General features: G+C 42.8%; 1 long non-coding RNA gene across 5 annotated transcripts; it reads right to left on the bottom strand.

The window, feature by feature from the left end:
• Positions 1-24,672, bottom strand: LOC122159699. Of its 5 annotated transcripts, none has more exons than XR_006168592.1 (7): positions 24,410-24,672; positions 23,110-23,193; positions 18,938-19,105; positions 17,654-17,794; positions 3,096-3,234; positions 2,243-2,360; positions 1-519 (listed from the first exon to the last, which is right to left on the bottom strand). It is a non-coding gene; the product is annotated as an uncharacterized LOC122159699 (long non-coding RNA). The 5 variants fall into 5 exon arrangements; XR_006168589.1 differs by lacking the exon at positions 1-519 and adding an exon at positions 12,504-12,630 and having other exon boundaries at positions 768-2,360; XR_006168588.1 differs by lacking the exon at positions 1-519 and having other exon boundaries at positions 768-2,360.
• Positions 24,673-26,241: the final 1,569 nt, after the last annotated feature.

Below are 26,241 nucleotides of genomic sequence, written 5' to 3'. Positions count from 1 at the left end.
CAAGTAAGCATTTGGGTTTTCCATTCTGATGCTGAGTTAACTAAAAATCAGATTCTGCCTCTTTCAGCAAAACTCCTGGTACAAGGCTGTTTCTTCACTGGCAGTTTTTCCGTCCGTCAGCCATCTCAGCACAGACAGAAACATCTCTAAATTGCCATCAGTCTTGCCTAAGATGGATCAAAACATCTCAGCCTCCCCTGCGTGATGTGCCCAAGAAATGTCACTTTTATTGGCTGCAGGTGACGCACCAGCTAACAGCTTTCTTGTCCTTGCAGGCGGAGGGAGGGGAGGGAGGGAGGCAGAAGCAGACCCTGCTCTGACTGCTCACACGCTGATTTCTATTCCCAAGGCCAAATGTTCTGTTAATAACTCCACATCACTCACCTCTGCTTGCTGCACTTGTGACCAGCACTGCCATGAGCATACAGCAGGGCTTGTAAGGGGCTCGCAGGGATCATGGAAGTGAGACCGACGGCTCAAGCTTGGACATAAACATCTTCTGTACGTTTTTAATGTGCTCTATGGAAGCACATTTACTTTTATTCAGACCACTCCAAGTAAAGGTTTGGAAACATGCTTTTGAAACCCAGACACAGATTTCTTACTAACACAAAGGCTGGATACCAACATGTGCCAGACATTGATCACGTTGCTGTCATGAAAATTACTAGGTACTTGGAACATGATTAGAATCATAGAATCATAGAATGGATTGAGTTGGAAAGGACCCCAAGGATCATCAAGTTCCAACCCCCTGCCAGAGGCAGGGCCACCAACCGCCAGATCTGGTACCAGATGAGGCTGCCCAGGGCCCCATCCAACCTGGCCTTGAATGCCTGGAAAATGATTATCTGAATGTAGTTAACTAATATAGACTATGTCCTAACAAACTTTTAATTCAAGTCCCCTGTGAACTCGCAGTGTCTCCTGTTTCCATCACATTGTGCTCCTCGTGCTGGCTAATTCCCACTGACTCCAGAGGAAGTTGTATCTGGTGGTTCATGGTAGGACCCAAAGCTTACAATGTGCCTCTGGCTGTGGGGACTGCACATACAGCACAGCTCTGTGCATGGGTGCCCTCCCTGCTGCCTCCTATCCTCCAGCCAGGGAAGCTGACCCTGTTGATGGGGCTGTAAGCTACAGCTGTGTTTCCTATATGTGATCCCAAAACCCCAAAATCAATTCACAAACCAACAAGAAACTATGGGAAAGGATCCCCAAGGGATCCCTCACTGACACAGCATATTCCAAGTTCTTGGAAGCCAAACGAAGCACTCATTTGGTTATTACATGGAGTGCAACCCTCCACCAGGGCTGCAGGTTCCTTGGATAGGAACATGGCAAAGAAAATGCCCTGAGGACTAACACAGGCTTCATAGCCTGGCTTGGGTGTCGCTTTGATAGACACAAAATGATCTTGCAGGGCAGCACTGTGGCCTTACCTCTGATTCTGAGCCTTTACAGTGTCACTGGAAAAATCTTTTTGAAGTGCAGGTTTATGAATCTTCTCGGGGCAGTGAGGCAGTGACAGTGACCATCTGTGCTGAACAGCAGTGTTTTATAGATTTTTCCCTCTTACAAAAAGTGCATCCATTACAAGCAAGATGAACAATGAATGCACAACTGTTGGCCCACGTGCATTCATCATCAGGCTGCAGATGGCTGCTGGTTGTATGCCCTCACCTGGCTGACCGACCAAGTGCCACCTCTCAGTGCCTAATATCTTTCCCTCCTGTTCTGAACATCCCTGACAACCCCTTCTGTCCTCCTTGTGATCCAGCCCCAGCTCCTTCTCCCAGCAGGAGAAACCTACATGGAACATGCTCAGCATGGACGCACACAGGGATTTTTCTTTCATGGAGCTGTTACCAAGCTCATGCAAACTCCATGGTCAGATACAGCAAGGGCTGCTGCTGAGGATGCAGGTTCCACCTGTCCCATCTGCAATGCTACATCTTAGGGATATGGTTAGTGGGCAGGGTGGTGGGCCGTGGTTGGACCTGACGATCTCAGTGGTCTTTTCCAAACTCAATCATTCTATGATTCTATGATTTACACCAGCTCTTCTCCACCTTTGGTACATCAATTAAATATATTATGTCCTCAGTAAGTGTAGAGATGGCCAAAGTGGTCCAGGAAGAGCTTCTAAATTTCCCACCAACAAGCAGAACCTCCCCAGCAATATCCTCTCATTCTTTCCCTCCTTTTGTGCTTTTTCTCCCTTCTCTTGGTTTTCTCTTACTTTTCTTTTGCTGTTGTGAAATTCCAAAGGTCTTGCAGCAAACTTGCAGTCCCTGACAGCTCTGCCAGATGAATAATGTATATCCTGCATTTCTGCCACCAGGAGAACTCTTCCCATTCTGGTGAAAATGAAAGAGAAAGGCTGACATTACCATGTGAAGTGTCATAAAACAGTGTCATAGAATCTTTTGAGTTGAAAGGAACCTTTAAAGGTCATCTAGTCTAACTCCCCTGCGATGAACAGGGACACACCTACAGCTCCACCAGGTGCTCTGAACACCATCCAGCCTGACCTTGAATGTCTCCAGGGATGGGACACCCACAGTCTCTCTGGGCAACCTGTTCCACTGTTTCACCACGCTTATCATAAAAAACATTTTCCTTACATCCAATCTAAATCTCCCTTTTAATAATTTGAAACCATTTCCCCTTGTCCTACCACAACAGACCCTGCTAAAGAGTCTGTCCCCTTCTTTCTTATTGCCCCTTTTTAGACACTGTATCTTAAAGGAACAACCTCAAATGTCTGTGAAAAGTGGCCCCAATCTTAACAGTAATAGCTTGATTTTGGAATAAGTTTTCAAACAACCTTAAATCTTTCCTTGATAACAAGAAGGTGAAATCCCAGCCCTAAAACACTTGAGGCTGATGGGCATCGTTTGCAATTGGTTCCAATCTCTCCAGTCTCTGGGATTAAGGTCTCAAGTATCTCACCCACAGCATCTCTAAGGAAAAAGGGAAGAGAGGAGGCACTTTCCCATTAGGAAATCATTTATTCTCACTGCTTTTTGACTATAAAATGCTTTTTCTCCTTATGGCTACTGAGCCTATAAGGATTCAGAGGCAGAGTTTACCTATGTGGTTCATAGCTCACATCCCTCTGTTCTTTGGGTGCAGTTAAAAAAACAAAAAGTCCTGTCAGCAGCAAAACCTTGGGAGGCAGCTATTTACCAGAAGAGAATGAGTCACCTTGTTTACTCTGCACGCTGGGATCTGAAAGACAAGGAGCAATAAAGGTCATGGAGGAGTTGTCTCTGTGCCACTTATTTTGTCTGTGCCTCCAACAAAGGCAAAGCCATCTGCAGTACAAGCAATGAGGCAGCGATAACCAAAAGATTTCAAAGGGGCATAAGAGGAGTGCCAAACACTCTCGATAAAACCAGAGTGAACAAGAGGAGTCGTGCAGCTCTTTGTGTAACCTTTACTCTGCTGCTAAGTGCACCAGTTTATAGTAATTATGGAAAAGCCACTGATTGTATTATGAATGTAATGACATTAGCAGGACTGTCACTGTGTTTGTAGCAACAGTTGTGAAATTAATTTTTTTCTTCATTAAGGAGATCCTTATTTGCATGATTAAAATGTCAGCCCAGATAAATGCATATGCCAGGGAATGAATCACTGAGCAAAAATGCCACCTGCCAAGCCCAGAGAATAGGACAAATGAGCAGGCGGCACGGAGCAGCTTCCAGCTCCCAGCGGGAGCAGTGATGGCTGTGGGCACACTGGGGTGAGGATACTGAGTCTGGATGAGGATGCTGAGATGGGGTGAGGACGTTGAGCTGGGGCGAGGATGCTGAGATGGGGTAAGGATTTTGTGTTGGAGTTTGTTATTCAAAATTTGGACTGTGATGCATAGAAACATTCCAGTTTTATTTGACACTTTGCTTTGTGCCACTTGAAATTGTTAAGAGCTGAAATGGGAACTCACCCAGAAAAAAAAAAACAAACACTTCACTCTGGAAAGGCAAAAAGAAAATACTTGGGCCACACTGCAAGACTGTGTCCTGAAGGAGCCCAGCCCAACACTTGCCCAAACTGGTGAAATTCCACTTGGTAACCAGCACCTTCTAGAACACAGTTTGACAGCTTCCTTGTCTTCCCGAGCGCATCACTGCTGCCAGCACAAAATCCTTCTCCTGACCTTCATCGGTACAGAGCAGTCTCATCAATACTAGTCCATATTACATTTGCTTTAAAAGAGAATATGCTCCTAAGGCATTTCTGTGCTGAGATTTTTTGCCATGACTCCAGTTGATCAAGTCTCTGTACATTAGAAAAAACACTACACACATTTGTAATACAGTATTAACTGAGCCAGCCAAGCCATCTGGAACAGATGCTTAAGATTACAAAACCACATTGGCTACTTTTGTAAAAATTAGGAAAGAATCAGCAACATCAGCTCCTGAATGCTAAGTTGTCCATATGAGTTTGTTAATAAACTGATGTATGTCCAACTGCAAAAATGAAGCAAACATGGGAAGGAGCAAAACCAAGGCAGAGGGCTCCAACAGACCACAAAAGGTAACTCAGATCTTCACAGAAGTGTTTTAAAAGTGTTTAAAAAAAAAAAAAAAGTGTTCAACAAACTAGAATAAGAAGTAATGGCCTTAAGTTGCATCTGGGGAAGTTGTAATGGCCTTAAGTTGCATCTGGGGAGGTTCCATTTGGATATTAGGAAAAAATTCTTCTCTGGAAGAGCGGTAATGCACTAGAATATGCTGCCCAAGGACGTGGTGGCACTGAGGGACATGGATAGTGGGTATGGTGGCAATGGGCTGATGGTTGGACTAGATAATCTTAGAGATCTTTTTCAGACTTAATGGTTTAGTGATTGTATTGTTCTACGCTGTTCCTTCCACCAGAAAGTCTACCTCTGGGCAGAGGTAGTCTGGTGGTTCCCCAGTATGCCCATAAGGAAGGCTCCCAGGAGGTTGCTCCACAAAGAACAAGTGTGATGGGACACAGCCACACACAGCATAGCTGGGGAGCAATGAGATAAATCCAAGGGCAGGATGATGCAGTCTGTGATCACAGGAATGACAGCAGCTGAGCGCTGAGGAAGCCATTGGTTTGTTGGCCACGGTCTTGAACACAATAAGACAATTCAGGGGTTGATTCAACACTCCATTTCCAAGATAATACACGGATTCCCATAGCATTTTTATGAGCTTTGGTGTGCAGAGAGAACAGAAAATAAAAAGCAGTCATAAACCCAAGATTAACATGGCTTTACCCTTTTGCCACAGCTGTTGTCCCTGCTTCCTGTGGGAAGAGGATGGAGAAGCTTCCATAAATGCAGCTCCCATCCAGCTGCATAGATGAGATGTAGCCCAATCCAGCACACATATGGGACCATAGAGCACTCATCCACCACATACACGACATTCCCCTTGGACACAGTGTGGGCACGGGGGGAGAGAACAAGTTGACTGGAAGATGTGCATTGTTATCATATGTGCTGGGCTCAGAACATCACCACAGGACTGGGGAGATCCTGGGGTTTCCTTTCTATTTTGTTTTTTTTTCTTTCTAATTCCAAAATACCTAGTTTTAGAGAACATGCAAATGTGCCTTATGTTGTGGTAACAGGGGGGGAAGAAATCTGTGACTGCAGAGCTCAAAGCATTTACTTTTTTTTTTATCTTCTGTGGGAGCTAAATCCTGATCCAGATGTGGACTTCAGCAGTGTTGGACATGGCATGACGTGACATCTTCAGGCCCTTGAGGAGCCCCCCCCCGACCTAACAAAGTGAGCTTCTCCCTGCAGAATCAGATTGCAAAACTCACTGCAGAGTTCCTGAGTCCAAAGAAAAGCTGCTGACAACAGAATATGGTTCCTCAGTTCAAATCCTTGGGCTTTGCCTATGCCAACATGCCTTGTGGTTCTGCAGGGCTCCCAGTGCGTGGGCAGGAGGCTGGAGATGTAGGCAGAAGTTCACCTTTCTCCTCAGCTCTCAGTTTCTCTCCGTTTCCACCCTTCCTTTCCATCCCTGCCCTGCAGTCATCCCAGCCCCATCCCAATCTGCAGGGTCCTGGGTGCACCCTCACTGACCACCACTTCATTTTGCCTCCATTGCATTTTGTAACAGTGTATTTCAGCACATGCTGCTTGATGCTATCTTCTGCTGCTGTCAGACAAAAACCGATGCAAGCCAACAAATCCTTATTACTTATCGGCTTTCAGCTCAGTTCAAATCAATTTTTATTGCAGTGTGGTGGACATATGTTTAAGTCTTGCATCCTTCTTGACAGCAGGGAGATGGGATTTATTATTATTATTATTATTACTATCATTATACTACTATTATTATTGTTGTGCAAAGGAAAGAAGAATGGTCGAGTGCGACAAGAGGTATGTCCCCGAGTTGCTTCAGGGGAGGTCCAGGCTGGATTATAGGAACAATTTATTTGGCCAAAGAGTGGTGATGCAGTGGCACAGGCTGCCAGGGAGGTGGTGGAGTCCCCAACACTGGATGTACTCCAGAACAATGGAGATGTGGCACTGAGGGACGTGGTTCAGTGGCATAGTGAGGATGGGTCAATGGTTGGACTGGGTGATCTTAGTGGTCTTTTCCTACTCCACGATTCTATGATTCTAAGTGAGATTATATGAAATGAAGTAGCAGTGTAAAAGAAAAGCTCTCAGTCACTGACTGTACTGCCTAATCTATGAAACCATGCAGGAGTAAGGCATAACAAAAACATCCCTAAGTTGCAGAGTATCACCACCAGCAGCCCTCTGCCTTTGGGAGGATGAACTCAAGCAGGAAGTTTATCTGCAGAATCCCAGTGAAATTATTAGGAATTCATGAAGCAAGAGCAGCACCTCTCCCCTACTGCCTGGGCTCTCTGGGAAGCCCCACCGTTATCCACATCCTCCATTTCTCTGGGATCTGGTAAAGGCTTTTTCTGCATTTTAAGCTGTGAACTTTGTAGTGATAAACTTTTTCCCCTGCTGTTGCCACAGCACAAGGCGCACAGACATACTCTCTAAAATCAGTTATGTTAGGGAGAAAAAATAGCTTGACCTTGTTTCATAGTTGGATCAACATCTAATTGCTAAATGTTGCACGTTTCCCTGAAGACAAAACAAATATGAAGAAAAGCCACTAGGTTCTGGAAACTGGCAATGCTATCTGCCATCTGCAGAAATTCTTCTGGGTCTTCAGCTAATAATAATGGCAGACAATACCTTTCTTTTCCTCATTTTCTCTGCATTTACACAATTGAATATCTTCTCCTCTTGGAATGGGTGTCCCCATCAGTCTGACTGAGAAATGTTTTCCTGGGACCCTGCTATTGTGAAACACTTCAATCTCTCCAGTGTGTCAGAGGTAAAAGTCAACAGCATCTTGAAATTGAAGACTGGAATAATTGCCTGCAGTCCCACAAATCATCCTCCTGTTACTTGGACTAGAAAAGGTGCTCACAATGCTTGAGCTACAGACAACTGGACAACACTCAGTTGTTGAGGTCAGGCAGAGGCTGGCTACTTTTTTGTAAAACCTCCTGATTTTGGACTCTTTAAATGCATTGATCTGGAAGTGCAGTGTAAGACCATCTGTCCGGCCAGCATCACACGGGAGGAAGGGCGTGCTTAAAGCCATGACTTCGATTTTGTGTTTTAAGAACAGATTGGAAGCACCTTCTGTGCCCTTTTCTGTTTATTTGACTGTTAATTTCAGAGGTTTTAGACTTAGATCATTCTAGGAAAACCATCAACACGACAGTAGCCCCCCATGCTCCATTTTGATGCTGATTTAGCACACAGCATTCTCAGCCCCGAAGCAGAGCTTGCTGATATTCGTTGCATTACACCAGGGGTAGCTACTTTCTAAGTGATTTGCTTTTCTTTTTTAATTTATGCCTCTAATTTGCTATCTAAATGAAAGTTTCTCCCGAGAGTATTTCTTTTCTACAGTCAAAGGCCAATATTTGGGGGCAATTGTTTCCAAGCCAAGTGGCTAAAGTCAGGTTGATAGTGTTATAATTACGTGAGTTTGCATTATGCATACTTGATTCCCTCTGTGTCTTCCTCTAGATTGTGGCAGCTGATGGTAATGGAGAATTGGTCGCTGTATTAGATCCTAAAATTTCAGTTTCCTGTTCTGGAAACTTGCAAGTCTCAAATATTCCCCTCTGCTAAATGCACATGCTCTGGGGAACTGCTCCCTTGCCCATGTGCTAATGAGTACTTCCTATCATTAGACCCAGGAATCATTACTGGGTAATCATAACTGGTTATAAAGCAATTAACAAGGAAAAAGCTCTTAAGAAGAGTGCTGATGGTGTTTGGGAGCAGATCCTGCTTTCTATCTGCCCCTGGCAAGGGACTCGTAGGGCCACACATCAGGCTAGGCCAGAGACGGCTTTGGGCAACGTATTCAGGGGAGAGGTAGCCTTGTCCAAAACAGGGGTTGGCACTGGATGGGCTTTGAGGTCCCATCCAACCAAACCATTCTGCGACCCTCTTCATGCTATGCACTTAGATGGAGAGCACCCTGTGAGCCCCAGCCCCCAGCAGCTCTCCCTAGGAATCCGCATGTGCCTCTACACAAAGAACATGGTTCTGCATTTGTACAGGCCACATGACAGGATTCATCCCTGCTCACTGACCTACATAGTCACTTGTACCATCGTGGGATAGGAAAAAAGCACTGCTGCTCCTGGTTTGCAGCACTGCCTGCTTGCCCAGATCCAGCCAGTGCTGAATGGCACAAGGCAGGCTGAGGCAGCATCCACATCTCCTGTTTTAAGAGAACTGTCCCAGGCTTGAAGTCAATATTTTATGAAGAAATGCACAATTGCAGCTTAAAAGTCATAAAGCAATGCATCACAGCAACACAGCAACACAAAAATGTCAGCCACTAAACCTGTTAGAGTGATGGGTCCCAGCAGCAGGGCAGTGCAAACACCTCATGGCTGATACATCGCTCTCACCAAACGCTGAATGGGTGGAAGGTTGGCATCAAAGGGCTCTCTGACCACCAGCTTACTGAAGGTGACAGCTTAACTTACCCTCTGTTTGTTGTACTGTGTGTTGCCAGCTGCTTTTAAATTGATGTGCTAACTGCACTCCATTCTATCTTCAGCCATTCCCCAAATTGAAGAAGTGTTCTCTACAATCTTTGCTCTGAGGATGCCTTAGAATGAGTCACACAGCCATAACTGTGCCAGAGGGGTGACATACGTGCAAGTCATGGTGCTTGGCAGCTCAGTAGGGTTGCACTAGCAAATGTTGTGCCAAAGAATCCAACATTGGGGCGCATTCCGTCCCTCCTTTCTACACCTGGGACCCTTTCTCTGATCCTTTTTCCATCTCTGTGGCACAGATTAACATCTCCAGCCCTACCAGGCCCGCCCATGGGACTGCTCTCACCCACATTCCATGGCAGGAGAAGGAGACTGAGTGCTCCTGTCTGCAAACATCACATTTCCTTCCCTAAAAAATCACTTCCTCAGCGATTTTCACTTCTCATCAACTTTTTGCACAACTTACTTTTTCCTAAAGCCAGCACATGATTGCTCCTTGCCTTTTAACCCCTTCCTTCTCCTGCCAAATGAAAAAATGAAAAGTCTGTGGTTTAACATATGGGCAATGAGCTCTCATAAGGCAGGAACACCTTGTTCAGAGGCAGCTCACAGCAGAAGTTTGTTAGAGAAAGTGAGTGTTGCTCATCTCCGTGCAACTGAGGATATATTGCTTTATATGAGGAGGATTTATCTGCAATGTATTGCAATCCTCTGAGCCTTTACCTTTAGGGAAAGCCTCAGGAATGACTCCTTAATGCCTAGTTTTGTTATGAAAATGAACTTTAGCTATCTTATGAATTGTTTATCTTAAAGCTGCACAATCACACTGATTATAAGAGTCTGTGTTATTCAAAAGAGTGCAGAATCTCCAGTGAGCAGATGGATATTGGAGAGATATGAGGGGCATTCTGCTTTTCAGATTCTGTTCCACTCATGTGCTTATTTCTTATACGAAGAAGAACAAGAGTGTAATTGTATTGCAGTCCATTATTGTGATACAGAAGAAGCAATTATTCCATGTGTACAAAAAGATCATTAAATATTTCCACTGGTAACCACAAATCACACTATAAGTATATTATAGTCATATTTTCATTACATTCCCCACAAGGAATGCAACTAACAATTAATTCCAGCACCAGCAAGAGGAAATTGAAGCAGAGGATAATTTTTCATCCTCAAAAACAGACTGAGATTTAAAACAGAGAGACAAAAGGTAGCTGGGGCTGGATCAGCTGCTGGCTGGTGGGGCAATGCATGCAGATATGGGGGACTGAGGGTTTGCAGCCAAACAGGTGGAATGTGGGACTGTGTCAGCAGAGCACTTAGGAGGTTTAAAAAAGAAGATGCTATGGTTATCAGTGGGTATTAATCTTTCTTGCACCCTGTGACAGTGCAAGGTACACATTAGCTGCAAGGTACAAGACATATGTCTGTGCCACAGCCACAGCACAGAATGGGAAAATGCTGAATTCTTTCTCCTTTGAAGTGTTAAGAAAGAGAAGGAGAACAGCTTTGCAACCACTAACAGATTACCAAGCACAGAGCTGAAGGCAGCTCTGAGATTGGCACAGAACAGTGTTCCAGGGCTCTGGAGGTTCCTCATTCTCTCATCATGAACCACAGGAGCACCAGAGCTATCAGGTTAGCTTCACTGATAATTGAAGCCTTCACACATTGCAGTTAAACGCTTCTCGTTCCGCTCTTTATTTCTGGCTGCTTTGCAATGACAGTCAGAAGTACAAAGCATGATGCCTTTCTCAACTCTTCCAATCCATGTAGCTACTCCAGCTAAAAGATTACCAGGAGGCCAGTTCTGAATTAGCCCCTTCAAGGAGTTCATCTTCCTTATTTTGTGTAGGTATATGACTACATTCAGCACCTACAGAGTGAGGTGCTGGTACAAGAGCTGCCCAGAGAAGCTGTGGATGCCCTATCCCTGCAGGTGCTCAAGGCCAGGACGGATGGGGCCTGGGCAGCCTCATCTAATTTCTGGTTCAGTGGGTGGCAACTCTGCCCATGGCAGGTGTTAGAACTGGATGATCATTGAGATCCATCCCAACACAAACCATTTTATGATTCTATGCTTTTGTGATCACAACCTTCCAATTACATAGTGCATACACCAAATAGAGGGAAAGCTTTCCTGGATTGTTTCCTGAGTCTTTTTCTGGAAGGAATCACCAGCTGGGAGGCAGCCACTCTGATGGCAAAGCAGCCATTTCCGTGTTGGTAACACCCATTCTTGGTGAGGCAATGGGACATTTCTTGGTGACTTTTATACTTGGAGGTGAAAAGCTGTGCACCATGTTCTGACTTTCACACTTTCATCTACTGGAAAGTGTTCTCATTTCCACATAATCTATTTTTAACATCACTGTAATTAACTGCTGTACTTTCTCCTACTTACTCTGAACTCTTCTATCAGTAATTCTGATTATCTGCTGAAGTGAAATTCCATCAGAATTAGCACAGTAAATCCATTTAGCAAAGCAGAGAGCACACTGCCTATCCATAGTATCTCTAATGTTTCCATTTCAGGTATAATTCTTTAAAATTAGAGCCATGTAATGAGATCCACTTCAGATTAACACTGGTGTAAGAGTGGAACTTAATGCCTCAGGGTTCTTTTTTCTGGATCTCTGTAGCTATTCTCTACCTCTACTGCAATTCTCAAACTGGAAGATATGACAAGAGCAACCTACACGGCCAAAAAGGGAGTTCCCTCCTGCCAGCATTTACTGCCAACACAGGCAAATATTGGGTAATCCCTATGACTCTGGATGTCCTGGCATATCTCTGCTGGGAAAACAGACAAGTCAGATCTGTGTAGAACAATTTCTGATGAAACAAAAAAGAAAAACAAACAAAAACTTTGCAAAGCACTTCTGATAACAGATGTTGTAAAGAAAAGGTTAGTGGGTCAACAGATGAAAACGTGGGATCCTTTCTAGCATAGCATTTTCCAGCCTCCTACTCAGTCTACTTTTAAAACCAAATAGTATTCCAGCCCAGGGAACATTCTCACTCCACTGTAGATCTTGGAAAATACGTATTTTCTATTGCTCGTCATTTTTCCCTCTGAATTTCCACCTTTTTCTCCTTCCTGTTGTTCACATTCTCAAATAACATTTACCTGAACTTTTTCTTTCACTAAATATTTTTGATTATTGGTTACTGACTGCGGGACAGCCTGGGAACACCCACTGTCTATGATTTTAATCTTAAGCAACTACTCATGGTGTCCAGAGAACATAGGCGCTATGCAGACTGCAGAACACAGCCAGCCCAGACCAAACAGAGGTTTCAGTTTGCCCTTCCACTTTCCAAACTTCAGGCAACCTGAGGTTTAGCAACTTTATGAGCAGAAATGGCTTCATATGCAATAGGTTTCCTTCCAGTAATTTGCTCTATCCCTTTCTCCACCTTTGAAAACAACGTACTGTTGTAGGTTGCAGAAGTCAGAATCTGTTGAAGAGAGCTAGAATAAATTCTTCTGTGTGTTATATGTTACAGTCTCATCATCTGTGTCTATTTGGTGCCAAGTGAGAACAAGACTGGCTTCGGATCCTAAAAAAAAAAAAAATTGCTTAGGTTCTGCAGGTTTGGATGTTGCTAAGTCAGTACTCAGCTTTTTTTCCCTGTGAGTGATAAAAATCACTGCCTCAGCACGTTGCTGGGTATATCAGCTTCAATATAGAAACACACTGAGCTCTCAGATGTTAAAAGTGACTAATAAAGACTGAGTTCTGATTTCCTGAACCTGCACAACTGCCATGATCCAATAGAGCCACCTGAAAACTTACTGTCCCCAGCTGCCACATACTCACCCTGTGCTACCTGATAACAGCACGTCCCAGAGGAAGCCATGCTCTCAGAAGCTGCACAGAGCTGTACTTGGAGGCAAGCAACGATATTCATTAAGACCTCACCCCACGCTCCACGTTATGACTTTGGTGCTGGCTGTAATTACTGAACAAGCTGAGCACTCTAGCAACCTATTATTAAAAAAGCACAGGTGAGTCTAGCTATTACAAGTGCTGTCTATTTGGTCTGGGGGGGGGGGAGGGGGAAAAAACACCTAAACGAGGGCAACCCCCCCCTTTCCATGCAGTCTCACCTGACCTCTGCTGATCTGTCACACCCTTAACAACTTTTAGCTGAGTAAGATAAAACTACAGAGGAAAGCATGCCTTAATGTGATTCAGTACCAGACTAAGCTGTGAAAGGTGTATCCTTGTTCCTCCACCATTAAGTTAAACGTAGCAGCTCCCCTCTCCCATCACTGGCTGTGCTTGCTGGCCAGCCTTGGGGTCAGTTCTGCCCACAGACACACATCTGTGGGACTCCATCCCCTTGGGGACACACTGCTGGGGGGTGGTTCCTGAAGGACAGAAGCCAGCTCAGCCAGGGCTTGAGCTGTTGCTGCTGCCAGCACTCTCATTACACTAGTGTCAGCTCTCTAAACCAGCAAGAACCAGTACGAACCTCTTACTGTTGTAAGCATCTGACTCCTGCTAAAATAAGTCATCTAGGAATATGGGTTGCCAGAAGCACACATGGGGAAATAAACAGTTTTTGGATGTGCAAGAGCATGGGGAAATATCCTAAAAGCCAGGAGCAGTAATTCAATGGAAGAAACAATTCTGTGACCTCGGGATTCAAATTGTCACATCGAGGTCAATGGCCAAAGACACAAAGTGTACAGGATTGAACCCCTGGGACTTGGTTCTGCAAGGCAGCAAGCACTCCCAAGTGGTGCAGACAGCACTGCCTTCCCAAAGAGGCACAGGAGTTTGGAGGAGTCTGAAATTCAAAAAGCTGCTAGCACAAATATTCCTGAAAATGGAGGAGATCAGAGAATCATAGGTTGGAAAAGACCTCTAAGATCATCTAGTCCAGCCATCAGCCCATCCTAACCATGCCCACTGACCATATCCCTCAGTGCCACATCTCCACGGTCCTGGAACACCTCGAGGGACAGTGACTCCATTACCTCCCTGGGCAGCCTGTGCCACTGCATCACCACTCCTTCAGAAAAGAAATATTTTCTAATATCCAACCTGAACCTCTCCTGGCACAATTTATGGCCACTCCCTCTCATTCTATCAGTTACCTGGGAGTGGAGGCCAACCCTCACCTCACCACAACCTCCTTTCAGGGAGCTATAGAAGACAATAAGGTCTCCCCTGAACCTCCTCTTCTCCAGACTGAATCATCCCAGTTCCCCCAGCATCTCCCCCTCAGACTTATGCTCCTGTCCCCTCTCAGCTCCAATACACTTCTCTGGACACACTCCAGGGCCTCAATGCCTTCTTGTAGTGAGGGACCCAAAACTGAACACAACACTCAACATGCAGCCTCACCAGTGCTGAGTACAGAGGGTTGATCACATGTTCCTGCTGACTGCACTATTTCCAGTACAAGATACAGAGACAATACACGAGTAAAAAATCATTAAAAGTTGATGATTTAAACATCTAAACATTTGAACTTGAACTGACAGTCTGCATTAAGACCTAAACTACCCATCCTCTACCAACTTAAAGTAAATACAAGTAATGCTCAGGCAACCCATGTCTGCTGCTGATGGTGAAAAAGTAGGACATTTTGCTGGGGCCAACAGCCAGAAATACATGGAAGCTCAAATCTCTGTGATGAAGGCAGCCTGCTGCCCGGAGACATGGATGTGACAGATGTTCCTGCACCCCTCTACTTCAGTCAATGCAGCCTCCTGGTCCGAAGTCAAGTTTTCACATAGTATGCAAACAGAGGTCACCACATCCCAGCCTGGTTAACACATAACCCAGGCAACCCGTGCATAGATAACAGAGAATTGATTTCCATAGTGGAATGATAGACAACTGACTACAAAGTGTCCATTCAGTTTTTGAGCTACAAGGAAAATGCTTTAATGAGTACCAGTGATAACCAAAGTTCATTAAGAAAAAGAACAAAAAGATAATGAAGTAGCTTGTTTAAGGCACGAGTTACTGTTTGCTGGTTTAAAAAGCAAAGAGATGCTATGTGACGGGGTTACAGAAGAACAGTATATCCAGCATAACTTGACACATTGTGAGGAAAGTGAATTTTAGCCAGTTTTGCATCTTCCCCATTTCAGTCTTCCCGACAGTATCAGGTGGCATTACTAAAGGAGGAAAGCTATCAGGAAATCAGTCTGAAACAGCTATGGCTAAGGCAGTTTGGGGGAAAAAAAAAAATTAAATGCACTTAGAAGCAGATTAGGTCACTAGCAGCACTGTTAGATAGCTAATCCAAGCATACATATTAAGGTTTGCTGTATTTTCTTTTGTTCTGTAGTCATGTGTTGACACCTATATGGGACTAAGGGCCCAGAAAGGTGATTTTTACATGCATTAGATTGGAATAAAGAACAACATTTTGCCTTTTGTTCCTCTGACCAGTTGAGTCAGTGGATCTGTTCTAAAAAGATCCAGTGTAGCACAAAGTGTTGTTCCTGACGTTGCTAGGTGTTGTAAAGAAAAACATGAGATAAGTCAAACAGGATTTTTGCTAAAGGAAACAAATCTGTGTAAAAAATGTGAACTAAAGATTTCATATCTCAGTACCAATCCAAGCTTTTCCAAAGATAGGACTGACCAACTCTGCAGCTGTGGGTTAGGTCACCACAGGCTCCCAGGCCATTCATTCTGTTGGGTATCATTTGGGCAGTAAAGAAGTCTTTGTAACAGTTTTGTTGAACATCATTACCTAGAGTGTAGGTCCAAATTATTTTCCTCACGCTTGGGTTAAGCATTACATCTCACCAAGCCATTCCTCCAGGGTAAAAGTGGAATTGTATTTCTCCAGTCATAAATATTCTCTGTTCTCCTTGGACTTCTGGCAGTCTTTTTTCACACTGAACAGCAGTCTTTCAAAAAGTCTTGAGTAAAGTTGTTTTATGGACAGTATTACATCAAATTAAGTTTTTAATTGTTTTTCAGTTGTTTTCTATCTGTTCCTGAAGAAAGGTTTATTGCAAAAGCAATGACACGCTCCACTGCTTGGGAAGAGCTACAGACAAGCTCCCCTGCAACTTTGCTCCTCATAAGGAGTGTATTTGCAGAGCAACCTTCTCCCTACCCTTGTTCTCTCTTTTCCCCTGGGAAATATATTGATGGACATATTTCATCTTGAACATGAAACAGCAGTAGGCATTATTTCTATGGAGAGTGCAGATATATTATGCAGAAGGAAACATTACAGATATGCCAATAACTCTTACAGTGTTTATCACACGTCTCAATGATCAGTGTAATTAGTAGCTATCTGTAAAATGCACAGTCTAGTCTGAAGCACTCATACCAGATACATTTTTTAAAAAAATACTGTACATTTCCTTTTTCATTCAACTCAATTTTTTCATGAATGAATCTTTTGGAACAAATCCGTTTTGTTTTCTTTTGCATTGAAATGGATTGGTAAAGAGTATTTCCTAATACAACACAAAGTTAATGACCTCTCTCAGCAAATTAAGCTGTGGACTTTAAACGTGTGCTAGAAAATTCAGGTATAAATTTAACTTTTGCTCATGGAGAAAGTCATGGAGCAGTCAGACATTTCTGACTGCTGCCAGTTCAAATATCAGATACTCGTGACAAAGTTTATCTTGTAAATAGGCAAGACTCAGCTTTGGCAGGTGCAGATAGGTGAGCTGAAGCAGAAAGGGACACACTCTTTTCACAATATCTTGAAAGCACCTTTGCCACTAAATGAGTCTTTGGTAATACCCCAAAACCAAACAACATGGCAAATTCTGCTCACCCAGGTCAGATGAGAAATCACAGCAGTGCCAATGAAACAAACATAAATAGAGCTAGAAAGATATACCCAAATCTGTTGGCAAAAACAGACAGAAATATTCAGAAAACACAGTGATGATGGGATAAGAGTTTGAAGGACAGAGGGAAATGTCATTGACCACTCACATGCACCTCACCAACGTGATTAATTGCAGCACCCACGGAAAAGGTAAGACCTGAAGAAGGAACAAGTTTCCGTGGGTGGCTGACAGAAGGTGAGGATTAGGTGCTGCTGTCCTATAGCTACAGTCTGTTTGCTTACAAGAAGCAGGAAAAACACTTCAGAGAAACAGGATTAGTAATACTAATCTCAAAGTCACGAGGAAGATGGTTTATATATATTTGTACTTCAACAAGTATCACGTGGGGGAAGAGAACTGGTATCATTTTTAGCCTCCTTTTTTAATGAAAAAATATTGCTGCCTTGTCTGGTATTTGCTTCCCTACTCACAACTTTAAATATTCTGATTAATCTTAACCTGGTTTTACAACTGCATGAAGGTAACTCAGTCATAAAGTTCTAGATGTGTTCAGGATTAATGCAGCAATCATAAAACAGAAATATGTGCCTTTTTATAAATTCCACTTATACCTGACTGAGGGAAAAACTCAACATGTGTTTACAAGTATCTACAAAGGAGCTTACAAAGATCCCAAAAGCTAGAAAAGTTAGTGGTTTACTGTCAGTGGAAAGATGTGAGCTCATAGGAAACTATTCAGCACCACATTTGTGACATGGCTTGGTGGTTAACACAGTGAGACATTCTTACCAAACACAGAAGACAAAACAACTCCAGCTCTATGAGGAGTCTTCTCCAGCACAATGAACTTCAGGGTCCTCTGCAGCTCCTATTCCAACCAACGCAGCATTGGAGTATGGAGAAGTGAACTAGATCAGAGAAAGGATATACCTGCAAGCAACAAAACAACCTGTTTTACCTGTCTCAAGTCATAGAATCACAGAACCATAAAATCATCAAGGTTGGAAAAGGCCACTAAGATCATGAAATCCAACCATCAATCCATTACAATCATGCCCACTAAATCATGTTCCTAAGACCCCATGATGCTTTACAGAATGCATACACAGAGACTGGGAACAGGGGAATGGCAGGCAACAGGAATAAGTCTGCATGGATACCAGTAAGGAAGGCTTTCCATCAATAAATGCTTGAACAATCTGGGGTTCAACACATTTTTTATAAGACAGACAAAAATTGAGGACCTACAGTAAAGGACGAGGAAGAATGGCTACACTGTGGTGATAAAAGTCTTAAAGCAGCCTGGGAAGTTTACTTAGCCTGAGGGACTCTGCAGAATAATTACAATGAACCCAGTAAGATATCATCCAGTGTAAAAGCATCACAGTTTGGCTCTGTGGAGTTCAAACTCTAAATTATTCCTATTTATTTCTTAAAGACAAGAATAAATAGCTGAACCTTGAAGCAAATAAGTGAGCAAGAATTTCAAACAAGAAAAAGAATTTTTAATAAAATGAAACCTTCATATATTAAAGTTTTTTATTAGATCTAAAGAAAGGCACTAAGTACATTCTGTATTGTCCCCATAAGGCATGTATGAAGCAATGGCACCTGGAGACTATGCAATTCTTTCAAGACTAGGCAGGATAAATCAGTTTGTAGTAAACTCCAGGCTTTTATAGCTGCAGCTCTGCAGAAGCTGAGCGAGGGTCAGGTTTATACAGCACCTCAGCTGTGGAGCTCAGTTTCACTATTCCTTATGTCACAAGCAGTTTTATTAACGCCTGTACAAAGAAAGACTCAATTATCTGTTAACAGTAGATCAGTCCTAAGTGTTCACTGTGATCTCTTCATAAGTGTGTAGATCTTAGATCTTTACAGTGAACTTCGTAGATTTGCTTATAATAACACATGTAGCAGATACCTGGTACGGTTGAAACACCATATTTATCACTGATATAAACATGCCTTTCATGAGCACCAGCAAATTCTAATTTTCAAAGCAGCTTCAGGTATTTGGACTCATTTATCTGGCCTTAATGTTCACCTGGGAAACATTTGTGGAAAACTCACATGCAGGAAGACAGGCTGGTAAATACATGCCTTGCTTTTCAGCAGCGCCAAGCTCCAAGTCCTACTAAGGCTAGAAGTTGTGCACTTCTGAACACAAAGTCAAACGGGACAGTTTCCTCCTTTGTGGCTGTAACCAGAAGGCCTCCCATCCAAAAAATACCAGTCCATCTGAAATGGGAAATAAATATGAGCAGGACAATTATTTATACTAAATCCACTTTACATGGTGTGACCACAAGAAGTGGGCTCATAGTTATCAATTTTATGTAAGCCTTTACATTGCCAGGCCAGTGTAAAAGGCCATTTGTGTCAGTAGGAATCAGGCCCTCTTTGTCTTCTGTGCATGCAAGCACAACATTGCAAATATTTACCCAATTAGATAGTTAGCTCCACCCAAGTATGAGCAAACAAAAACAACTGCTCATAGCATTCCAGAGAAACAACACTGCGAGAACAAAGATTTCCACACACAAACACAAGCAACCAGCTAACCACAAAACAGCAAAGCCAGCAGAATTTCTAATCGTAAAAAAGAGCGGCAAGTTCTCTTTGTAACAACAAATCTTAGTGCTAATAATTCAAAAGCAGGAGATAGATGCCTGCTTCATTTTTCTAACTGAGATTCCTTTAGTGAGTCTGGAAAGAGTAAATACGTATGCAGTTCAACAGATACCAAGATTGGCTGATGAGAAGACTGATAGCTTCTAAGACGGATGCAAAACCATTTTAGCATCTAAGATGGAATATAAAACCATTTTATCTTCAGAAATTTTGTGCTTATGTCTCCTGTTTCCCCAGATTGAGGTATCATTCTTTATTCCTTGTGTTTCTCCCTCACCATATGTGGGATGTAAGAAACAAGTAACATTGCAGATATTGCAGTTAATGCCTGTTTGTCAGGAGGTCTTTTTGCAATCACAATTTCTGAACCTCTGCAATGAAGGTATCAATGTCATCTTTACTAATGCCATCAAGCCCTGACACTGTGAGGCAACTCACAAACCAACCTGACCAGACTGAAATCTGGGTGGTTGCTGGACCTTCTGACTGTACTTCATTATAGCAAGGTATAAACATACAGCTGCCCTCTGACCTCAAAGCTTCAATCTAGACTACTTTAGAATTTACTTCTGGGTACAGAAAGCAAAAGCTTTTGCTGCAGTCAGAGGAGAGAAGCAGGCACCTCCCAGGCCTGCTCAGATAGAGATCCATCAAAGAACTATTTCCTTCCGCTGCCTGCGAAGGCAAACTAAACCTGGGCTTGAGCAGAGGCACCTCTATGAAGTGGGTTGCTCTGAGCAGGCTGAGTGAGTGCAGTGCATGTTCCTACACCACAGTCTGCTCTCTTGGATTTTCAAATCCAGCAAGCCTGAAGAATACAGTAAGTGAAGCTGGCAGCGTGCAGCTCAGACCATTAACAAGCTGCAATTTGCAGAATCTTAACCTAGTATTTGATTTAAGATGACTCTTAGCAATGCCTGTAAAAAAAAGTAAAATGTACTATGGCGTGTTTGAAGCAGTTGTATAAGAAACACCCATAGAAAAATAGCAAGACCTATATTAGCATATAACCAACAACTTAGCTCATAATTATGCCTTTGATTTTACATGCAAGTGGCCTGATCTCATTATTACAATTAAAGTGTTTCTTCATGAGTAAAAGCTGAAGGGTTTGGCTCTAAAGAAACACATTTTTCAGCACATCCTGGCTTCAGCAATTTCTAAGCTATTGCCCCAGGGAAAGTTTTAGGCCTCCCACATGCGGTGCTTCTTTAAAGTTCAGTTTGGCAATCCAAAAATTCCTACCACCTCAGTACAGTGAACTGCAATGAGGAGCACTGCTGATGTCATCATGAAATGGGAATCTTGAGATTTTGCCTGAAAGTGGCAGTGTCTGGACAGCTAATCAAGATGCAGTGTAGACACCACATTTCCATATCACATCATGCAATCATGTGTACACAAGTTCTCTTTCTGATATCTTTGCTGTGCACTGGTTTTCCTGGCTGTATCACAGAATCATTTGTGTTGGATGGAACCATTAAAGGCCATCTGGTCCAACTCCCCTGCAGTGAACAGGGACACCCACAGCTCCATCAGGTGCTCAGAGCCCCATCCAGTCTGACCTTGGGTGTCACCAGGGACAGGGCATCCACCACCTCTCTGGGCAGCCTGTGCTTCATCACACTTACTGTATTGTATATTGCAAAGCTTTTCCCAATGCTCTGTTCACAGCTGAGACTGTTCTCTGAATATGAGTCTACAACGTGATGGGAGAACAAATCAAACAATAGCTTGTGCTTCATGGTGAAATCAGCTCTACATAGTCACGCTTTCAAAATGGTCCTCTGACCACTTTCAGGTAGATATAAGGAGTCCTACAAGTGAACTACCTATGCCCCTAAGCATTTTTTTTTTTAAGCAATATGAATTGGGCAGAGCCATACTACATAGAGAGCTCTGGACAGAAGTGTTTTCCACATGATAGCAATGGCTCTAGAACTCCCAAACACTGTGTTCCAGAGCTTAAGGAAAATAAAGATGGAGAGATGTAACCATGGTGTGTGATACTGAGTCTATTCCTGGTAGCTACAGCTCTGCTATTTATAGTTATTGCTATAGTATGGCCAGGCAAGGAAGAGGCAGAGCAGAAAAGAGCTCATCGGATTTAGATCTTACCTATCTCATCAGACACCAAGGCTACAGCTAGTTCTCCCAGAGAAGAACAGTCATTCTGTTTGACACACTGAGATGAGTTTGGAAAATGAAGATGCTGCAAGGATCCTTCTTGTCCTCTGTAACTACTCGTTACAACTGTGTAACTACAGGAAAGAGTGTCACTACACGTCTCCCCTGCTGTACCATGAGGAAATTTAAGGATTTAAGCATGTAGTGGGGGAGTAGCTCCTTTGTGGTGGATTCATGGTAACCCTACTAGCTGTCATATGCATTCGAGAAGCATCTTCCCCAGGTACTTGACAAAAGTGGGAAGATTTCTAATAAGAAAGGATAAAAAGTGCTGGAAATATGTACCACAAGAAGAAGGCTGTCAGGGGAACTTATTTCACATTACAAACTTTGTGGAAATTATCATTTCATTCAATGAGGGAATGCATGAGATCCAAACCACTAAAGAAGTGAAAAATATTTGAGCTAGTGACCACGACAGCCCTTCCACGTACAGAGAAGCCCCTTCATGATGATTTATGAGCATCAGATATAGAAATGTACTTTTTCAGTTTCTTCTGCAGGCAAGCAATGTTTCCATCAACAATAATCTATAGAAAAGATGATGTGTCTTCTGCTTTGCTGAGTTTTTTAGCAGCACATATGTTATTTATGTCACCTATTTTTTAGACTACCATGACGTGGACTACTGTTATAAAAAGCTGGCCAACCTCACAAACCTGCTAATGTCATCAAAGAAGCAATTTGTTGCCAACACAACAACAAAAAGTACTTTTTCCTAATGAAGTTTAGATCAAATCACTGTCTTGAATATGAAGTCTGGACTGACTGAACTAGCTGCTACAGAACTACACAGAATGATGGCAATGAATGAAGTTGCAGCTGAGACAAAGACACTGTCTTTGTGTCAGGACAGAGGTTCATTGAGAGTGAGTCACTCCCCACAGCTGTACGTGGGATGCTGATTAGCTAATTATATGATAGCTGCTACATGAATTTATAGACACTTGAAGACTGCAGCCTCCATATAATTGTTCTTTCTGTTTTGCTTTGGTAGGAAAGCAGCTAGAGAATTGTCTGCAACTAAACAACAGAAAAAAACTTCATTTGTCATATGCCCTGCACGATATTATTAACTGCAGAAAGAAATAGCTTTGTTAGGGTTCAATTTCCACGCTAAGACTCCAACTTCCGTTTATCACCCTAGATTATAGACTAGCAGCAACATTTTTACATTCAACTCACTGTGGATGACTCAAATTATTACATACTAACCACCAACACTCTGTTTTAACCCCTTTGTTTTACACGCCTGAAGTGTTCTGGCTAGGGCTTGTTTTGTTGGGAGCCTGTCCTTTTTGCATACTGCTTATTGTACCACGTAATCACTCTCTGTACTTCTCCTTTTAGCTTTTAATGAGATCCTGCACAACTTAAGGACTTACAAAACTTCACAAAATCACACTACAGAATTCTGCATCCACCTTTCTACGGTACTGTGATCTCCGAGGAAGCATCATGCAACATACAGGCTTCAGTGAAGGTTCCAGAGAATTCACACCACTGCACTGAAAACAAAAGCAAAGAATTCAGTCTGATATACTGCGACTCATGACAAGAGATTTTTTGAACTATTGTGCATATAGTTGGCATCAGGAATCAAACAAAGCACGTCACTAAATCCTCTTATGGAGACACAAGAGATTAAGGTTTAGGTTATGACCGGGAAAGCCCCTTTTCTCTCTATCAATAGGAGAAAGCCTGAAAGGTGAATAAAATTCCAAAGTCTCTAGTGAAGCAGAGGGAGAGCAGTATTAGGTCTTGTTCAGCAGCAGGGAAACTGATCATTTCTGTGGTTCTCTGCCACTGCCTTCTCTCAGCAGTCAGCTCAGTTTTTGACTCAGTGTGAATAGAGAGGAATGCAAAATGCCCCAGTATCCCACATCAGGTATCCTGCCTAAGAGGCCCAGGAAACAGCCTTTGTGAAACTCATTTTGTCACATTTCAGAATGTCAAAGTTTAATACAGAAGGCAGGAAAGAACAGGTGAAATTATTTATGTACCGAGTAGTGATGCTGAGCACTTGCAGATTCTGCTGTCTTTGCTCAGGAATGAGATAAAAATAACTGTCATTAATCTCACAGAGACACATGAGCACTTCTTTCCAGAAATAACTGTTCAGCATAAAATTTCAGGCAGTAATCAAAGCTTTCTGAGGCCAAACCCTTTTTAGGATTCTAAAAGGAAATCCAAACCATAATGAGTATAAAGCAACACAAATATGATGGGGCATTTAATCTTTATTCTAAGCAGCTGATTTCAGGAAACACATGACTGGGGCCAATTTCTCAATTGGTGAATATTCACATTGCTGCCATTGGTCATAGAGAAACTGCCACAAGTTTTACCATACCAGAAGTTGGTCTCTGCCAACTGAAAGAAGCCTAGGGAAAAAAAGGGCACCACCATATTCTGTTATACAAAAAAAAAAAAAAAGGTAAGAAAATATGCTATGGGAAGGAGAAGGGAGACATAGGCACGAGGAAAGGAAAACACAGCATTAAAAAATGCTTAACAGGTTCTTTCAGGAGAGAAAACCAGCAGATGCAACGCAAGGGAATCTTAACTCTGCACAGGCACTGAGGATATAGGTAGGGCTCGGGGGGGAAAAATGAATACAGAAATACAGAAAGTTATATTTTCAAACAAAGTAGAGATGTAGCACAAGCAAGGATGATTTAGTGTTTGTTTCCCTGAGGTCAACTCCAGAAAGAGATTTCTTACAAAGACGGGTTGTTTTATGTCAGATCTGCAGTCCTGCTGGTAAATCTTGAAGATTCATCAGGAAAGAAAATTTCCCAGGGAATGAGTTCTAGTCCTCAGAGTTGCTGAAAGTAGTGCTTAGCAGTCCAGGAATGTGGATAAACTGCCTGTGTCAATTCAAAACATGTATCTGGTTGCTGTGAAGGGAAGCACTGTATCTGCATGTGATTTCCCGGAACAAATCAAATGTTTCTGCAGAGGAAATCATAAAACGCTGACAATAGAGTAAAGTAAAGTAAAGTTTTTTTAAAAAAAAAAACATTTAAATTTACTGCAATTAATGACCATTTGTTCAGGGGGAAAAAAAAATGAAGAAAAGGAAATGAGTGGTGCAATGCAAAACACAATTGCAATGTGAGTAACTTACAAGAGTAAGAAACAAGCAGAACTATGTACACTGACACCGGAATGCATGGTGAGGCAGGAAGATGGAAAAGGCATATTCTTCCAAGATGCAAACAGAAACTCTCAATTCATGGGCACATCCACATTTTGTTGGCATACGTGGCAGAGCGTCCATGTGTTCCACTTCACTATGACAAAGCCAAACCAGCAGTGTTTATGCAGAGGACAGCTCTTCAGTCACTGCTTAATCAACATTATAGTCAATCTAGAAGCAGTGAACAGTAAAGTGACATCTTTGAAATGGAAGATTTTTTTCTATTTATTGATATTTTCATTTACCTTCCCCTTCATTAAAAAAAAAAAAAAAAAAAAAAAAAAAAGCTGCTTCAATATACTATTGCAATAAAACAAAAATAGAAACTGAACATTTACAATGCCACGTACACAGAACACATATATGACAGTCCAGCAGTAAAATCCAGGAGGCAGATCTGGGCTTATCCAAAGCTGGTCACTATTAACAAGATGTTTGGCTTTTCTGCCCCATCCAGCAGTGACACTAACAATTAATCCATCTCAAAGTCAAGTATCTAGTCCAAAGTTGCCCTATGCAGTGTGCTCAGTTATCCTAACTCTTTGCACACCACCAGGAATTCAGAAGAGATTAGAAGGAATAACTATATCCTAGGTTGATTTTTCTCTTTACTATATACAGAAGACCTGTTTCTTTCCATATGTTTTACTGACATTTGTTACATTGAACACACTGATTAAGTACAACCAAGTTGAATGCAGACCATCATTCCGCCCTTCGCTCCTACAGCAACTGCAAAGATATTCTTAAATCCTCAGTGTCATCGCTCAGGAAGGCACCAGGTCCTGTGCTCTTTCCAACTGCAAGCAGGACATGCCTCGTGTGAAAAAGAAGCCCTGCTGGCTCCAGTGAGGCCAGCTAAATAAACAAGAAACACGGTTATTCTTACTGTACCAACACACTAGTCCCAATGTGTCCTGGAGAAATGACATCTGAAAAAAGAAACCCTGCAGCTAAGCAGACATTTTCTAGTGCTAGACAGGTTATCACGTACAGCATCTAGACAACTGTCTCTGCTCAGCCAGACCCCTGCAGAGGGTGGACCTGCACTTAGCTGCATTTCAGTGACACTGCGCTGGGCTGGGTGCACCCTGGCCCAGCCTTTGGCACTGCTGGGGCAGCAGCTGTTCAAGTTCTCAGTGCGGAAACGTAACAGATGCTCAGAGCCACCTGGGCACCCCACGGCCTTGAGCGCATGATCCGCCCTGGCTTTGGCAGGATCTCCTTGCACGGCCATTTTAGACGTGTGGAGGTGTGGCACTAAGGGCCACGGTTTAGTGGGCACGGTGGTAATAGGATGATGGTTGGACTTGATGATCTTAGAGGTCTTATCCAACCTTAATGATTCTAGGAT

Source organism: Centrocercus urophasianus, unplaced genomic scaffold, assembly GCF_019232065.1.
Source record: "Centrocercus urophasianus isolate 14NV4802_14NV808 unplaced genomic scaffold, USGS_Curo_1.0 seq_16, whole genome shotgun sequence".
Classification (NCBI taxonomy): Eukaryota; Metazoa; Chordata; class Aves; order Galliformes; family Phasianidae; genus Centrocercus; species Centrocercus urophasianus.
This window is presented reverse-complemented; position numbering and strand designations above follow the sequence as displayed.